The sequence below is a fragment of the Triticum dicoccoides genome, chromosome 7A (genome assembly GCF_002162155.2).
Source record: "Triticum dicoccoides isolate Atlit2015 ecotype Zavitan chromosome 7A, WEW_v2.0, whole genome shotgun sequence".
Taxonomy (NCBI): domain Eukaryota; kingdom Viridiplantae; phylum Streptophyta; class Magnoliopsida; order Poales; family Poaceae; genus Triticum; species Triticum dicoccoides.
The window spans coordinates 382,419,991-382,433,166 of record NC_041392.1 but is presented as its reverse complement, the minus strand read 5'-3'; positions in this window follow the sequence as shown (position 1 = coordinate 382,433,166).

Sequence of the window (13,176 nt, the reverse complement as noted above, 5' to 3'; positions counted from 1 at the left end):
GGACCTCCCTCCCCCTCGCTCTTCTGTTTCCCCTCCCGCGACCGAACGGAGCCGCCGCCACCGACGAGAGCCACCGTGGCTACCGGCCACCCCACGGCACACCGACGCCCCAGGAAGCTCCGCCAGTCCTCCCTCTACCTCCTCAACGAGCCACGAGGCCCCGGACGTGCCACAACACCACCCTCGATGCCTTCTTCAACCTCGGGACCGCCGGCCATCTTCGTCAAATTCGCCGGCTCCGGACCGTCCCCGACCTCGCCGAGCGTCCCCTCGTCATCGCCGTGAGTCACTGACCCTCTCCCCTAACTCAGCATGCTCCCCTCCGTGCCGTAGCGCCGTTCCCCACGAGCACCGAAGCCACCGTCCGCCATTGCTGCTGCACGCATAGCCTCCGTGCTCCCCTGGCCTCACTGAGCTGCTCTTAGTGCTCCCCATGTCTAGCAGGTGCTGCCCAGCCTCTTCATTCGCTCACTGACGCACCGTAGCGACGCGCCCGAGCACCACCGAACACCATCGCCGCCAAAGCTCGTCGCCGGCATGAGTTCCGGCGACCCCACGACCTCCCACTCGGTCCTCTGGATGCGCGGGAGCAAGGGCCATCCCCTGGTGCCCTCAGCGCGCCAAACTGACGCCTCTAGCGCAAGTCCGGCGTGCCCCGCCGTGTTCTGTGGTCGCCGTCGGCTGGTCTCCGGCGTGCTGACGTGGCGTCGTCGTTAGGGGCTAATGACCCTGCTAACTAACCCTGTGACACTGACAGCAGGGCCCCACCTGCTAATTAATCCTAGATTAGTTTCTGTTTAGTTTTTAACTAATCCTAGTGGCCCCACGCGTCAGCTTTGACTAAGCTGACGTGGCTGTTGACTGGGCCCACATGTCAGCGACACTAATTAGCCCCAGTCACTGACCAGTGGACCCCACTGGTCAGGTTTGACCTGAACCTGCCCCATTGACCTGCTGACGTCACTGTGACGTGGGGCTGACGCAATAAGTATTTTCTGGATTTAAAAATAATCAGGAAATTCCAGAAAATTGTATAAACTTCTAAAATTCATAGAAAATCAACCGTAACTCCAAATTAAATAAATTATATATGAAAAATTATCAGAAAAATTCAAGGAATCCATCTGTACCATTTTCATGCATGTTAGAACAACTTATAGGTGCTGTTTAGCACAAATCAATTAAATGGCATTTGAATAATCACATATGGAGTTTGAATTTGAATCTTGTATTCAAACCAACTTCATTTAATCTGTTGCTAGTTGCATTAGCCCAAAACACATTCATTTTGCCATGTCATGATCATGCATCATATTGTGCATTGCATTGATTGTGTTCCCTTCTGTGTTGCCGGTATTTGTCCCCTCTCGATAGACGTGATACCGATGATGCGATCGTTGACACTGATGAAGACTCAATGCTATCTTCAGAAGTGCCAGGCAAGCAAAACCCCCTTGTTCATTCCGATACAATCCCACTCTCTCGCTCCTGCTCTCTTTTAATGCATTAGGACAACACCGATTCATCTGTTACTTGCTGCGGTAGCTGAACCCCTTTATCCTTTGCATGACCTGTCATTGCCACAGTAAATAGATGAAACCCACTAGCATGAGTAGGAGTTGTTTGAGCCCTGTTGTGCCTACTCATTCATGCTTGTTTGTCATGCCTGCTACTGCTTAGAGTTGAGTCAGGTCTGATTCATCGCGGATGAATCAGAGGCGTGTGAACATGTCCTACTGTGTGTGAGCTAAGTGTGTGAACACGTTTTGGTAAAGGTAGCGGTGAGAGGCCATGTAGGAGTACATGGTGGGTTGTCTCATTGCAGCCGTCCTCAGGAACTGAGTTCTGTGTTTGTGATCCATGATTCAGCTACTACCACGCATTGGGCCCGAAACCAATGGACCCTCTCGGCTTCTTGATCACCCTTGTCCTCTGTCCAGGAGTTGCAAGTAGTTTCTGGTGTTTGTAGTATGCTGGAGGCCGTGCGCAGCGCTGACCGTAGGGGTGGGCTGTGATGCGGTAGGCACGTGGCCGGGTAAACCGGGCGCCCGTTTGGTGTCACGGAACCCTGTTCACATCGTTTGGGGCTGTGAGCGAAACTCCGGCCGAATCTCCTCATGGATGGAACCCGAATAGGCGATAAACCTGGACTAGAGACTTGAGTGTTTAGGCAGGCCGTGGCCGACACCCACGTTGGGCTTCCGCTTGAAGGTTGCCGAGTACATGTCATGTAAACGGCGGTAAGTGGTGAGAGCGTGTGTGAAGAAGTACACCCCTGCAGGGTTAACATCATCTATTCGAATAGCCGTGTCCGCGGAAAAGGACTTCTGGGTTGCTTATATCAGTTCATAGACAAGTGAAAGTGGATACTCTAAAATACGCAAGATAAGCGTGAGTGCTATGGATGGCGTTCTCGTAGGGAGACGGGAGCGGATCCATAGTGGTGTATTGATATGGTGAATATGTGGACTCGTGTGCGCCACCTCAAAAGAGTTACTCGCAGTCGTAGTTCAGGATAGCCACCGAGTCAAAGCTGGCTTGCTGCAGTTAAACCCCACCATCCCCTTTGTTGATAATGATGCATATGTAGATAGTTCTGATGTAAGTCTTGCTGGGTACATTTGTACTCACGTTTGCCTATTTATGTTTTTGCAGAGAGACTTCGGTCTCGCTAGTAGTTCCACGTGGACTTCGACGTTTAGCTTGATACCTCAGCTACGATCTTGTGCCCTCGGCAGGATCTGGTAGATAGTCAGGCTTCTCAGCCTTTTTCATTTATAGATGTCTGTACTCAGACATGATAGCTTCTGCTTGTGCTTTGATTTGTATGCTCTGATTGTTGGGTCATGAGACCCATGTTTGTAATATCTCGCTCCTCGGAGCCTATTGAATAAATTACTTGAGTCGTAGAGTCATGTTGTGATGCCATGTTGTATTTGCACATATCGAGCATATTGTGTGTAAGCTATTGAAATGCTTGGTATGTGTGGGATCTGACCATCTAGTTGTTTATCTTTAGTAGCCTCTCTTACCGGGAAATGTCTCCTAGTGTTTTCCACCGAGCCATGGTAGCTTGCTACTACTCCGGAACACTTAGGCTGGCCGGCATGTGTCCTTCTTCGTTCCTGTGTCTGTCCCTTCGGGGAAATGTCACGCGATGAATACCGGAGTCCTGTTAGCCCGCTACAGCCCGGTTCACCGGAGTCCTGCTAGCCCAGTGCTACAGCCTGCATTCACTCGCTGATGACCGACACGTTCGATGTTGGGTCATGGATGCCTGTCCCTGTAAGTTTGTGCCACTTTGGGTTTACGACTAGCCATGTCAGCCCAGGCTCCTTATCATATGGATGCTAGCGACACTGTCATATACGTGTGCCAAAAGGCGCAAACGGTCCCGGGCAAAGGTAAGGCGACACCCATGGGAATACCGTGCGTGAGGCCGCAAAGTGATATGAGGTGTTACATGCTAGATCGATGTGGCATTGAGTCGGGGTCCTGACAGGGCCGGACGTCCAGGCCATCGGGCCGGACATCCAGCTCCTGGAGCATAAAAGCCGCATGGTTCTGGACATCAGCCCCCGGATATCCGGCCCCTAGCCCGGATGTCCGGCCCCTGACATCTCAGCCATCCCCGTTTCACCATTTTGTCCATAACTAATTCATCCGGAGTCCGATTTTCGCGTTCTTTAGCTCATTGAAAAGCTCTTGACATCCCCCTTCCAACAAAAATACTACCATAACCATTTGACTCCATCAAATTGTTGTAACTTTGGCATCTTTGCCTAGGTCTTCCACCACAACCTCCGCATAACCACCACTGACTTCCGCAACCTAACCAATTTTGGTCCTTATAGCATTTGTGGCTGCTTGAGTAGTGATTCGAGTCTCCTAAGGTGTTTAGGCTACTTAGGGGCGATTGCTTCTTCATCAACCACCACCACCACCATAACTCCCACATAGGCTTGCCACCATACACTTCCACCACCCCAACTTAACCCAATTTTGTTTGTGTTGTGAGTTGTGTCTCCTAAGGTGTTTAGGCTACTTAGGGACAATGCTTCCAACTCCGACACCGTGTATAGCATACCTTACCATCCACTTCCGCATCGCGTCTCAAAACCCATCATTGCATCTACGCAATCCCATTGAGCTTTCGCAACCACCACCGCATCCTGCTACCACCATTTGACATTTGAGATTTTTGACTTTGCGGTTTTTCCATTTCCTAAGGTGTTTCGGCTACTTAGGGACGAGTCTCCATCATCTTGATATCTCCATCAAGATCACTGCCACTCATCATCGACACGGACGGTAACCTCCATATCATCTTGGTATCGTGGTATCCCTCCATTGTATATTCCCTTGCCATTGCATTGATAACCCCTAGCCCATTTTGTGTCCCTTTCCTATCGAGACTAGCCATTTGAGTATTACCGGCAACGTTACTTGTGCACATTAGTGATCTACACCATACATTGCATACATACCATATCATATTGGTATCATATCATCTCGTGTGCCTCAAGTTTGTTCCCGCATATACACAATAGCTATATTGGTTTGTGCATTTCGCAAAGCGGCCATACAAAGAAAAAAAAAGAATAAGCTTTTAAGCAAAAGAGAAAGAGCAAAGAAGCTTGTAAGCAAGTACCATAGCATCATACCACATTGTCATATCCGATCATCTTGGATCACCTTGAGAGGAACATCGGGAACCATACATATATAGCATACTTGGGATAAAAAATCATACATTTTGCATCTTATAGGTTGTGCACAAGTGTCGTATCCGCCTATTGAGCAATCGTGCTAGCGTCTCTCTAGAGTTGTGCAACAAGAGCATTTTCCGTGCATTCCACATTTTGAGCTCATCCTTGGTTGCACGACCCCATTTATCTATCCGTGTGTGCGTTTCCGTGTGCCACCCATATTGCTATTGGTCTACTTGTTACACTTGCAAATTTGTGAATCTCTTTAAACATTATTGACTCTTGGTAACATTTTGCATCAAATTTTTGTGCCACTATCCTCACCGAGCTCCACCATAAGCCTTACTTGTGTAGGTGTGAGAACCTGACAAGTGGTACCAATTGTGCTATTTCCTTGTCCACATTGGAGTGATCATTGATCCACTTTCAACTTCGGTCAAGGTACATTTGGTATTCGTTCTTCTCTTTCTCCCACTCATATTTGCTCGAGTCTTGTGATGGATAGGCAAGGCATTTCGTCCTCAGTCTACAACAACAACGACGAGTTCGATGCCATGCAAAACTCCACCGACACCAAGATGCAAGCTCAAATGGAGGAAATCAAAGCCCTCATCAAGTCCTACAAGCGGTCTTCCTCATCTTCGAGAAGACGCTCAAGAGCACATGCCTCCGAGCTACCATCTCCAGCAAGGTCACATTGGCACCGACACCATCACCACCATGAACGTGAAGGTCAAGAGCTCAAGACCAACAATCGCTCAACAACTTCACCATCGCCCTTGGCATCTTCGCCAAGAGACTTCAAGGCATCTTCGCCTATGGACATACGACATCTTTACCAACAAGCACCTCAAGACTACGCTCAAGAGAAGCTCCAGAAGCTCAAGTCCGCGACTTCCACGAGCTACTACGACCTCGACATCAACCACAAGATTCCTTTCTATGGGACTCTAGAACCCGAGGAGTATCTCGAGTGGGAGCGTTTGATGGACAACTACCTCAAGCTACATCAAGTTCCTCCCGAAGATCAAGTGAAGTACGCCACAAGGAACTTCCATGACTACGCGTCCACATGGTGGCTTCACGCACCTTCGGAGACCTACGACATGAGTTGGCCCAAGATGAAGAGAGCTTTGCGGCGAGAGTTTGTGCCTCCAGCCTACATGGAACAACTTCAACACCAATTGGAGAACACCATCTAATGATCCAAGTCCATCGACGAGTACTTCAAGGAGATGAAGATTGCCTTGCGACGAGCCGGCGTGGACGACCCCATTTCGATGAAGTTCCACTTCATGATGGGATTGCACAACGACATCTCCAAGATGATCTTCCTCGAGAACTACAAGTCCCTCGACGACAACTACATTTGTGCTCTCAAGGCGGAACAAGAACTCATGAAGGCCAAGGCTTCTCGACCCCAAGAACACTTCTCTAAGACCAAGCTCCAAGAAGGCGAGCATGAGGATAGTACCACCAAGATGACCAAGCCCGACGAGCTCCAAGACGATGCTCCCAAGTTTGACTTCACCGCCATCCCTCTTTGTGGCATTGATGATGCCGAGTCCTCCATGACTCTTTTTCAAGACGGTGCGACGACGAGTACGACTACGGAGACCCTTAAGGACCAAGCTTTGGAGGCGAGCGACAAGGTGGCGAGCAAGGATGATTCTTCCATCTTAGGAGGAGAGAGTGATGATGTGCCATCTTCGGCCTTCATCCATGGCGACGGCGATGAGATGTTTGAGCATGGGACTTTCCCTTCGACCACGGCAACGTATGATGACTTGAGTGACTTTTGCCACCATATTGAGAGTGAGAGTGACTTCACCACTATCCCATATATGATGTGTTACCCCAATTCCCATGTGAGGAGAGCCACAACTCCCACCACTTGAGTGAGATGAGTGACTCCACCATACGTGAGATTGAGTGCACCTACTTTGAGGGAGTGAGTGAACCACCACATAGAGAGAGTGTGATAGTTGATAGGTCCTCTTGAGGCCATTTGCATTTCTAACAACTTGACCTCTACCTCTATTGTGTCTTCTCATTTGCTGCTAGGTCCCATCTATGATGACGCGTCGATTCGCGATGACTTCGTCCTCCCTTTGGACAAGACGATGGCCATGGTGGAATATGATGCACCCCCACATGGTTCCATCAAGATGATGATGACCACCATTTGGACTTTCCCACCTCACCTACACCACATGAGTGGAATGACCAAGGTAACATAGGTGAAGGTGATGCTCTAGTCCCACTAGTGGACATTCTTGACGTTGATTGCTTGCATGATGTTGATCAACCTATTACCATGCTTCATGCTAGACTTCCCCATGTGATGGTTTACCCACTTACGATGAGTATGATGATTGCCATGTGGAGTCTCTTAGTTGTGATGCCATGTTACATAGGATTTCTTGTGACAATTCTCTAGGTCACATCATGTTTGAAAATCTGCTTGACTTGTCATATGCTATGCATGAGATCAACCACATGTCATATTTGCAATCTCTTCATAGTGACTATGCATATGCCATTAAGATTAACCCAATTTGCACTTATGGCATAGATGAAAAGCCCATGGTTATTGGCATTTGTTTCTCTTGTGATGATATTGACATGCTACCTTTGCATCATTTATCTCATATGCCATGCCATGACCACCTAGCTTCGGACATGCATTGGTTTGGATATTGTCCATTTTCTCCGTATGATGTTTCCAATATTTCTCATGAGGAGACCCCCATAGTTTCCTCATACATTTTAGGAGATTTTGATCACCCCCATCCAGTGCATGATTCTCATACTTATGTGCACAATATGCTTCCCATGAATAAACATGCTATTGATGTGCCATATACTTGCATTCTTAATTTGTGTCCCCATCGTGTTATACACAATAACTATTCTTTCATGATGGATGACATGTTCTTATACCATGCATCAAATTTCTTTGAGTGATGCTTATCTTGTGCTAACTCTCACGTGCACATACACATCATGATGGATGATGTGTACATTTACCACACACACAATTTCTTTCGTTTGTGTTTCTTTTGTGTAGGTACCCACGAGTACTTGTCAACCTCACAATCCCATGAGTTGACAAAATGAGCTCTAGAGAGCAACGATGACTTGGGATCCCATGGATTGTATTTCCCACCGCTCTTTTCGCACAAAGACTTCGCGCATTTCTTCTACATGGCCCTCCCTTGGCTATGGGTTATTATACATTACCTATTATATGCCCATCTTGCCATGTTCACTTTGCATGATATGTTCATTACTATGCCTTTGCCATGCATTCCTGACCCATGCTTTGCATTACACATGATGATTGATTCTCATACTTGAATGTGTATTTGCAAGCTTGGTGGAGATATTGCTTGTTATTGCCATGTTTGCTTTGTGCCCCATACCTATGATGATACTTTCATCTTGCTTTGTGTTCGTGCTTGTGATATGCCATGTGCACTGCCTATGCTTATTATTTGCTCACATGACATGATTGCCATGATTTACTCTAGTATGTTGCATCTTCGCACTACTAGCTTGCACGACTTGATTCTTATGATTGCTTACCTTATTGCATCACCGATGATTCATACTTGCTCACTTCATGCTGTTGATGACAACCATTTACATGCTTTGCACATGATTGTTATTTCTTCTTGTCATATATCTCCATGTGTTGCCTCTCTCATGCTAGATGATTTTCCATGTATTGAGTGCAATTATGCCTTTAGTCTTGATAATGAGTTTGCCCCCATAGCATTCTCACATATATTTGGAGATTTTGACATATTCCTTATGAAGCATGCTTGTCTTACCTCTTTGCACCATATACCTAGTGCCATGAATATTGCGATTGTTGCATCATATTCTTCACGCACTTGTGCTTCTAATGGTTATGTTCAAGAGAAGAGAACCACCATGATGGATGATGTGTTTATCTACCATGCACATACATTCTTTCTTTGTTGTGTGCATGTGTAGGATACTTGGACTTCGTGTCAACTTCCACGTCATGTGAGTTGACAATACGAGCTCTTGAGAGCGAACCACCTTCTACCATGATGATTCTACATTGTACTTGCTTGTACTTCGGCATTGTGAAGGACGCACAAGAACATGCTTTCAAGGTTATATCCTTCTCTTTTGAGAACCCCCAAACCATGAGCATGCATATTCTGGATCATACTACTTGTGTTGCTTGCACCATGCGACTTATTTTTCATCTTGGACCCCTTGCTTGCGCACATGTTAGAGATCTTGCTTCCACTTGTCATTTTCACAATTCCATGCATCATGATATATATGCCTTGTGTGTTGCATCCAATTCTTCGATTACTTGCTCTTATCACATGTTTGGTTGCAACAATGTCATCACTTCACATATGCCATGTCCCATTGATTGCTACATGCTTGTCTTGATTTCCTCACACATGATGAACAATTGCTCTTTCTATTGTGTTGAGTGCCATACTATCTTCACTACACCCTATGCACGTTATGCTTGGATTGTCTTGCACTTGACCCATGTGTTTAGACACTTCATTTTACTTGGTGTTGTAAATGACTCCTATGCCTACCATCGACCATTTGTCGAGCGCTTTATGCATGATCGCTATGACTGTGATGTTGATGCTTCTTCTCTTGTTACACATATTTGCATCACTAACTCACATTTACATGCTTGTTTCCATGATGTCCTTCTTTGTGCTCAGTTTATGTGCTTACATGCCATGTCACAATCCTTTGTCACACCATATGCTTTGCATGATGACGACACTTGTTTGGTCATTTACATCTTGAATGCTTGGTTTTGCACTAACGCTAACCACATTTGTTTTTCCAAGTGTTTGTTGCCCTTACTCATTTTGAAGGAATCACTAGACGACGCCACATTAGAGAGTGCCCACTTCAAGCTTGAAGATGATGACTACTTCGTGAACATCTGCTTCTACACGGCGAAGCCATCTCCTTCCCATGGTGATTTGGTTTTCGATTCGAGGTCGGATCTTTCCCAAGGGAGGGGAGATGATGCAGAGCATCCTATGGACATCACCATGTCAAGAGTCCGTTTGGCGAGTGACACGTGCGACATCTACTTGACATACCCAAAGGTGAATCATCTCCTTTACACGTGCTCACTTGACCCCTTCGAGGATGGTATACTACTTGACACCCCTCTCGTGTGCATGCATAGGTATTGTCGGAACACTACGGACGAGGAGGAGGAGCACCATCCGCGAGGGAAGGATGGAAGTGACGACGGAATAAAATGGATACATCTCCCAGGACCCGGACATCCGGCCCTGGCCCGGACATCCAGCCCCTGAAGATGTCAACAACAGCAGCAGCCCTGCAGCCGAAGTGCTACAGGCCCCGGACATTCGGCGTCAGCCCTGGACATCTGGCGCCTCGCCAACACCCGGACATCCGGCCTCGCCCCCGAAAATCTGGACAAGCCATTCCAGAGAGCACCGTGACCAGCTCCGTCAGCCCAGACATCCGGCTTGCCAGCCCGGACATTCGGCTCCCCGTGAAGCCCTAGACATCCGGCCCGATGCCCGGACATCCGGCCCTACCTGCCTACGCGCAGACACTCGGGCCGAAGCCCATGTACCCTTTCACCCCTCACTTACCCCTTCGTGGACCTAAACTATATATACTCATCCACCTCCTCCTTTCTAGGGTCAGCATTGTGTTAGCTCATTTGTGAGATAGAGGTTCGCTCATCCATATCGGATCTACTCCACGAGAGAGACTGCGGCACCTCTATGGAGAAGATCCACCTTGGATTTAAGACCCCTCACGGGAAGATCCCCTTGTGGATTCAAGACCTCCTCACGGAGAAGAACCGATTACCTCTTGTATCGTCTGTTGTTGACTTTGGATCTTGTATCTCTCTTTGTGTTTCGAGGATCTAGCACATGTGTGATCATACTTGTTGGTTTGAGTGTTGTCTTGTGTTCCCCTCATTTCCCTCCTCGTGTTCTTCGCGTTCTTCGCGGGATCCGCTCCTTTCGTGAAAGATCGGGCCACTAGGGTTCTACCCTACATCAGTTATCATGCAGTGGCACAGTGTACAAAGTGGCACCCGGATGGTGGGCTTGGGAACCCTGCTCACATCGTTTGGGGCCGTGATGGAAACCTCGGCCGGACTCCCTTGCGGATGGAATCCGAACAGGCGATAAACCTGGACTAGAGTCTTGCATGGTTAGTCAGGTCGTGGCCGACACCCTCGCCAGGATTCTGCTTGAAGGTTGCCGAGATACATGACATGTACATGGCGGTAAGTGGCGAGAGCGTGTGTGAAGAAGTACACCCCTGCAGGGTTAACATGATCTATTCGAATAGCTGCGTCCGCGGTAAAGGACTACTGGGTTGCTTATATAGTTCATAGACAAGTGAAAGTGGATACTCTAAAATGCACAAGATAAGCGGAGTGCTATGGATGGCCTTCTCGTAGGGAGACGGGAGCGGATCCATAGTGGTGCATTGATATGGTGAATATGTGGACTCCTGTGCGCCACCTCAAAAGAGTTATCAGCAGTCATAGTACATGATAGCCACTGAGTTAAAGCTAGCTTGTTGCAATTAAACTCCGCCACCCCTTTGTTGATACTGATGCATATGTAGATAGTTCTGATGCAAGTTTTGCTGAGTACATTTGTACTCACGTTTGCTTAATTTATGTTTTTGCAGAGAGACTTCAGTGTCACTATTAGTTTCGCGTGGACTTCGATGTTTAGCTTGTTTCCTCAGCTACGATCTTGTACCCTTTGGAGGGCCTTGTAGATAGTCCAGCTCTAAAGCCTTCTTCCTTTTCTGATGTCTATTTCCAGACATGTTTATGCTTCCATTGCTTGTATGCTCTGTATGTTGGGTCATGTGACCCATTATTGTAATTATTACTATGTATGACTCTTCGGAGTCTTCTGAATAAATACTTTGAGTCATAGAGTTTTGTTGTGATGCCATGTTCTATTTACACATATCGAGCATATTGTGTGTATGATTTTGAAATGCTTGGTATGTGTGGGATCCAACAACCTAGTTGTTTATTCTTGGTAGCTTCTCTTATGGGGAAATGTCTCCTAGTGTTTCCACTGAGCCATGGTAACTTGCTATTGCTTTGGAACACTTAGGCTGACTGGCATGTGTCCTTCTTCGTTCCTGTGTTTGTCCCTTCGGGGAAATGTCACATGTTGTTCCTTTAAGTCCTTGTAGCTTGCTACGACTTGGGTTCATACATTGATGATCGACATGTTTGTTGCTCGGTCATGTATGCCTGTCCCTGTAAGTTAATGGCACCTCGGGTTTACGACTAGTCATGTCGGCCCGGGTTCTCTGTCATATGGATGCTAGTGACACTATCATATACGTGAGCGAAAAGGCGCAAACGGTCCCAGGCCAGGTAAGGTGGCACTTGTGGGGATACCATGCGTGAGGCCGCAAAGTGATATGATGTGTTACATGCTAGATCGATGTGACTTAGGATCGGGGTCCTAACACCTCCTTTGTCCGCCAACCCATCCATCGACGTCCTCCTCCACCATGCCGGAGATGATACCCCGACGCCGTCGTCCATTACAACAGATCGACCTCTCTCATCGACGGCTTCGGACCGGGATCCTTGCATCCCGTCCTCTCGCTTCATCCTCGCCATCGTGCACCTTGCCGGCGCTGCTCGTACGACCGTCTCATCAACAGACCTAGGATATTTCCCCCGCCACCACCGTCTACCCTCCTAGATCTGCTTCCACGCCACTGAAACCCATCGCTACCGCAGCACCGTCAAATTCTCAACAGATGCATACACGGCGCCGCACCAGAGGCAGTACTCTTTCATATCTGCTCAACTTATTTATCGCTGCAAGAAAATAGATCGCCACATCTTTAATCTAATTTCTTGCCCATCACTTACTTGTTAGTTGAAAGCAAACATTGGTTGCGAAGTTGCCTTTGTCTGGTTTGCAACTTCAGATCCGCCATGGCACGCTCAACACTATACTTGCAATGCTTATGGTTTTCCCATATTATATTCCACACTACACTACTGTAGGTTGCTGCTAACGCGACACTACGATCAGAGACCCTTCGATGAAACTGTGTGCGATGCAATAATCGCAAACAGTGGTGTAAAATAACCGTCAAAAAGGTGCACAACGTTTGCGATGACGGATGCTCCAAACATGGTTCAAATTTTAGTTACTTGTGCGATGCAGGGCATATGGTTCAGTATTTACTATTTGCGATGTGGCAGAACAAAAGAAACGGGCAGCCGGATGAAGGCGTGTGCGATATACAGCTTACGGTTCACTCGGATGAACTGTTTGTGATTAGGCAACACAACAGAAACGGTCAGCCAGAAAAAAGATGTGTGCGATATACGACATACGGTTCACTCAAATGAACTGTTTTCGATTAGGCAACGCAACAGAAACGGTTCAAC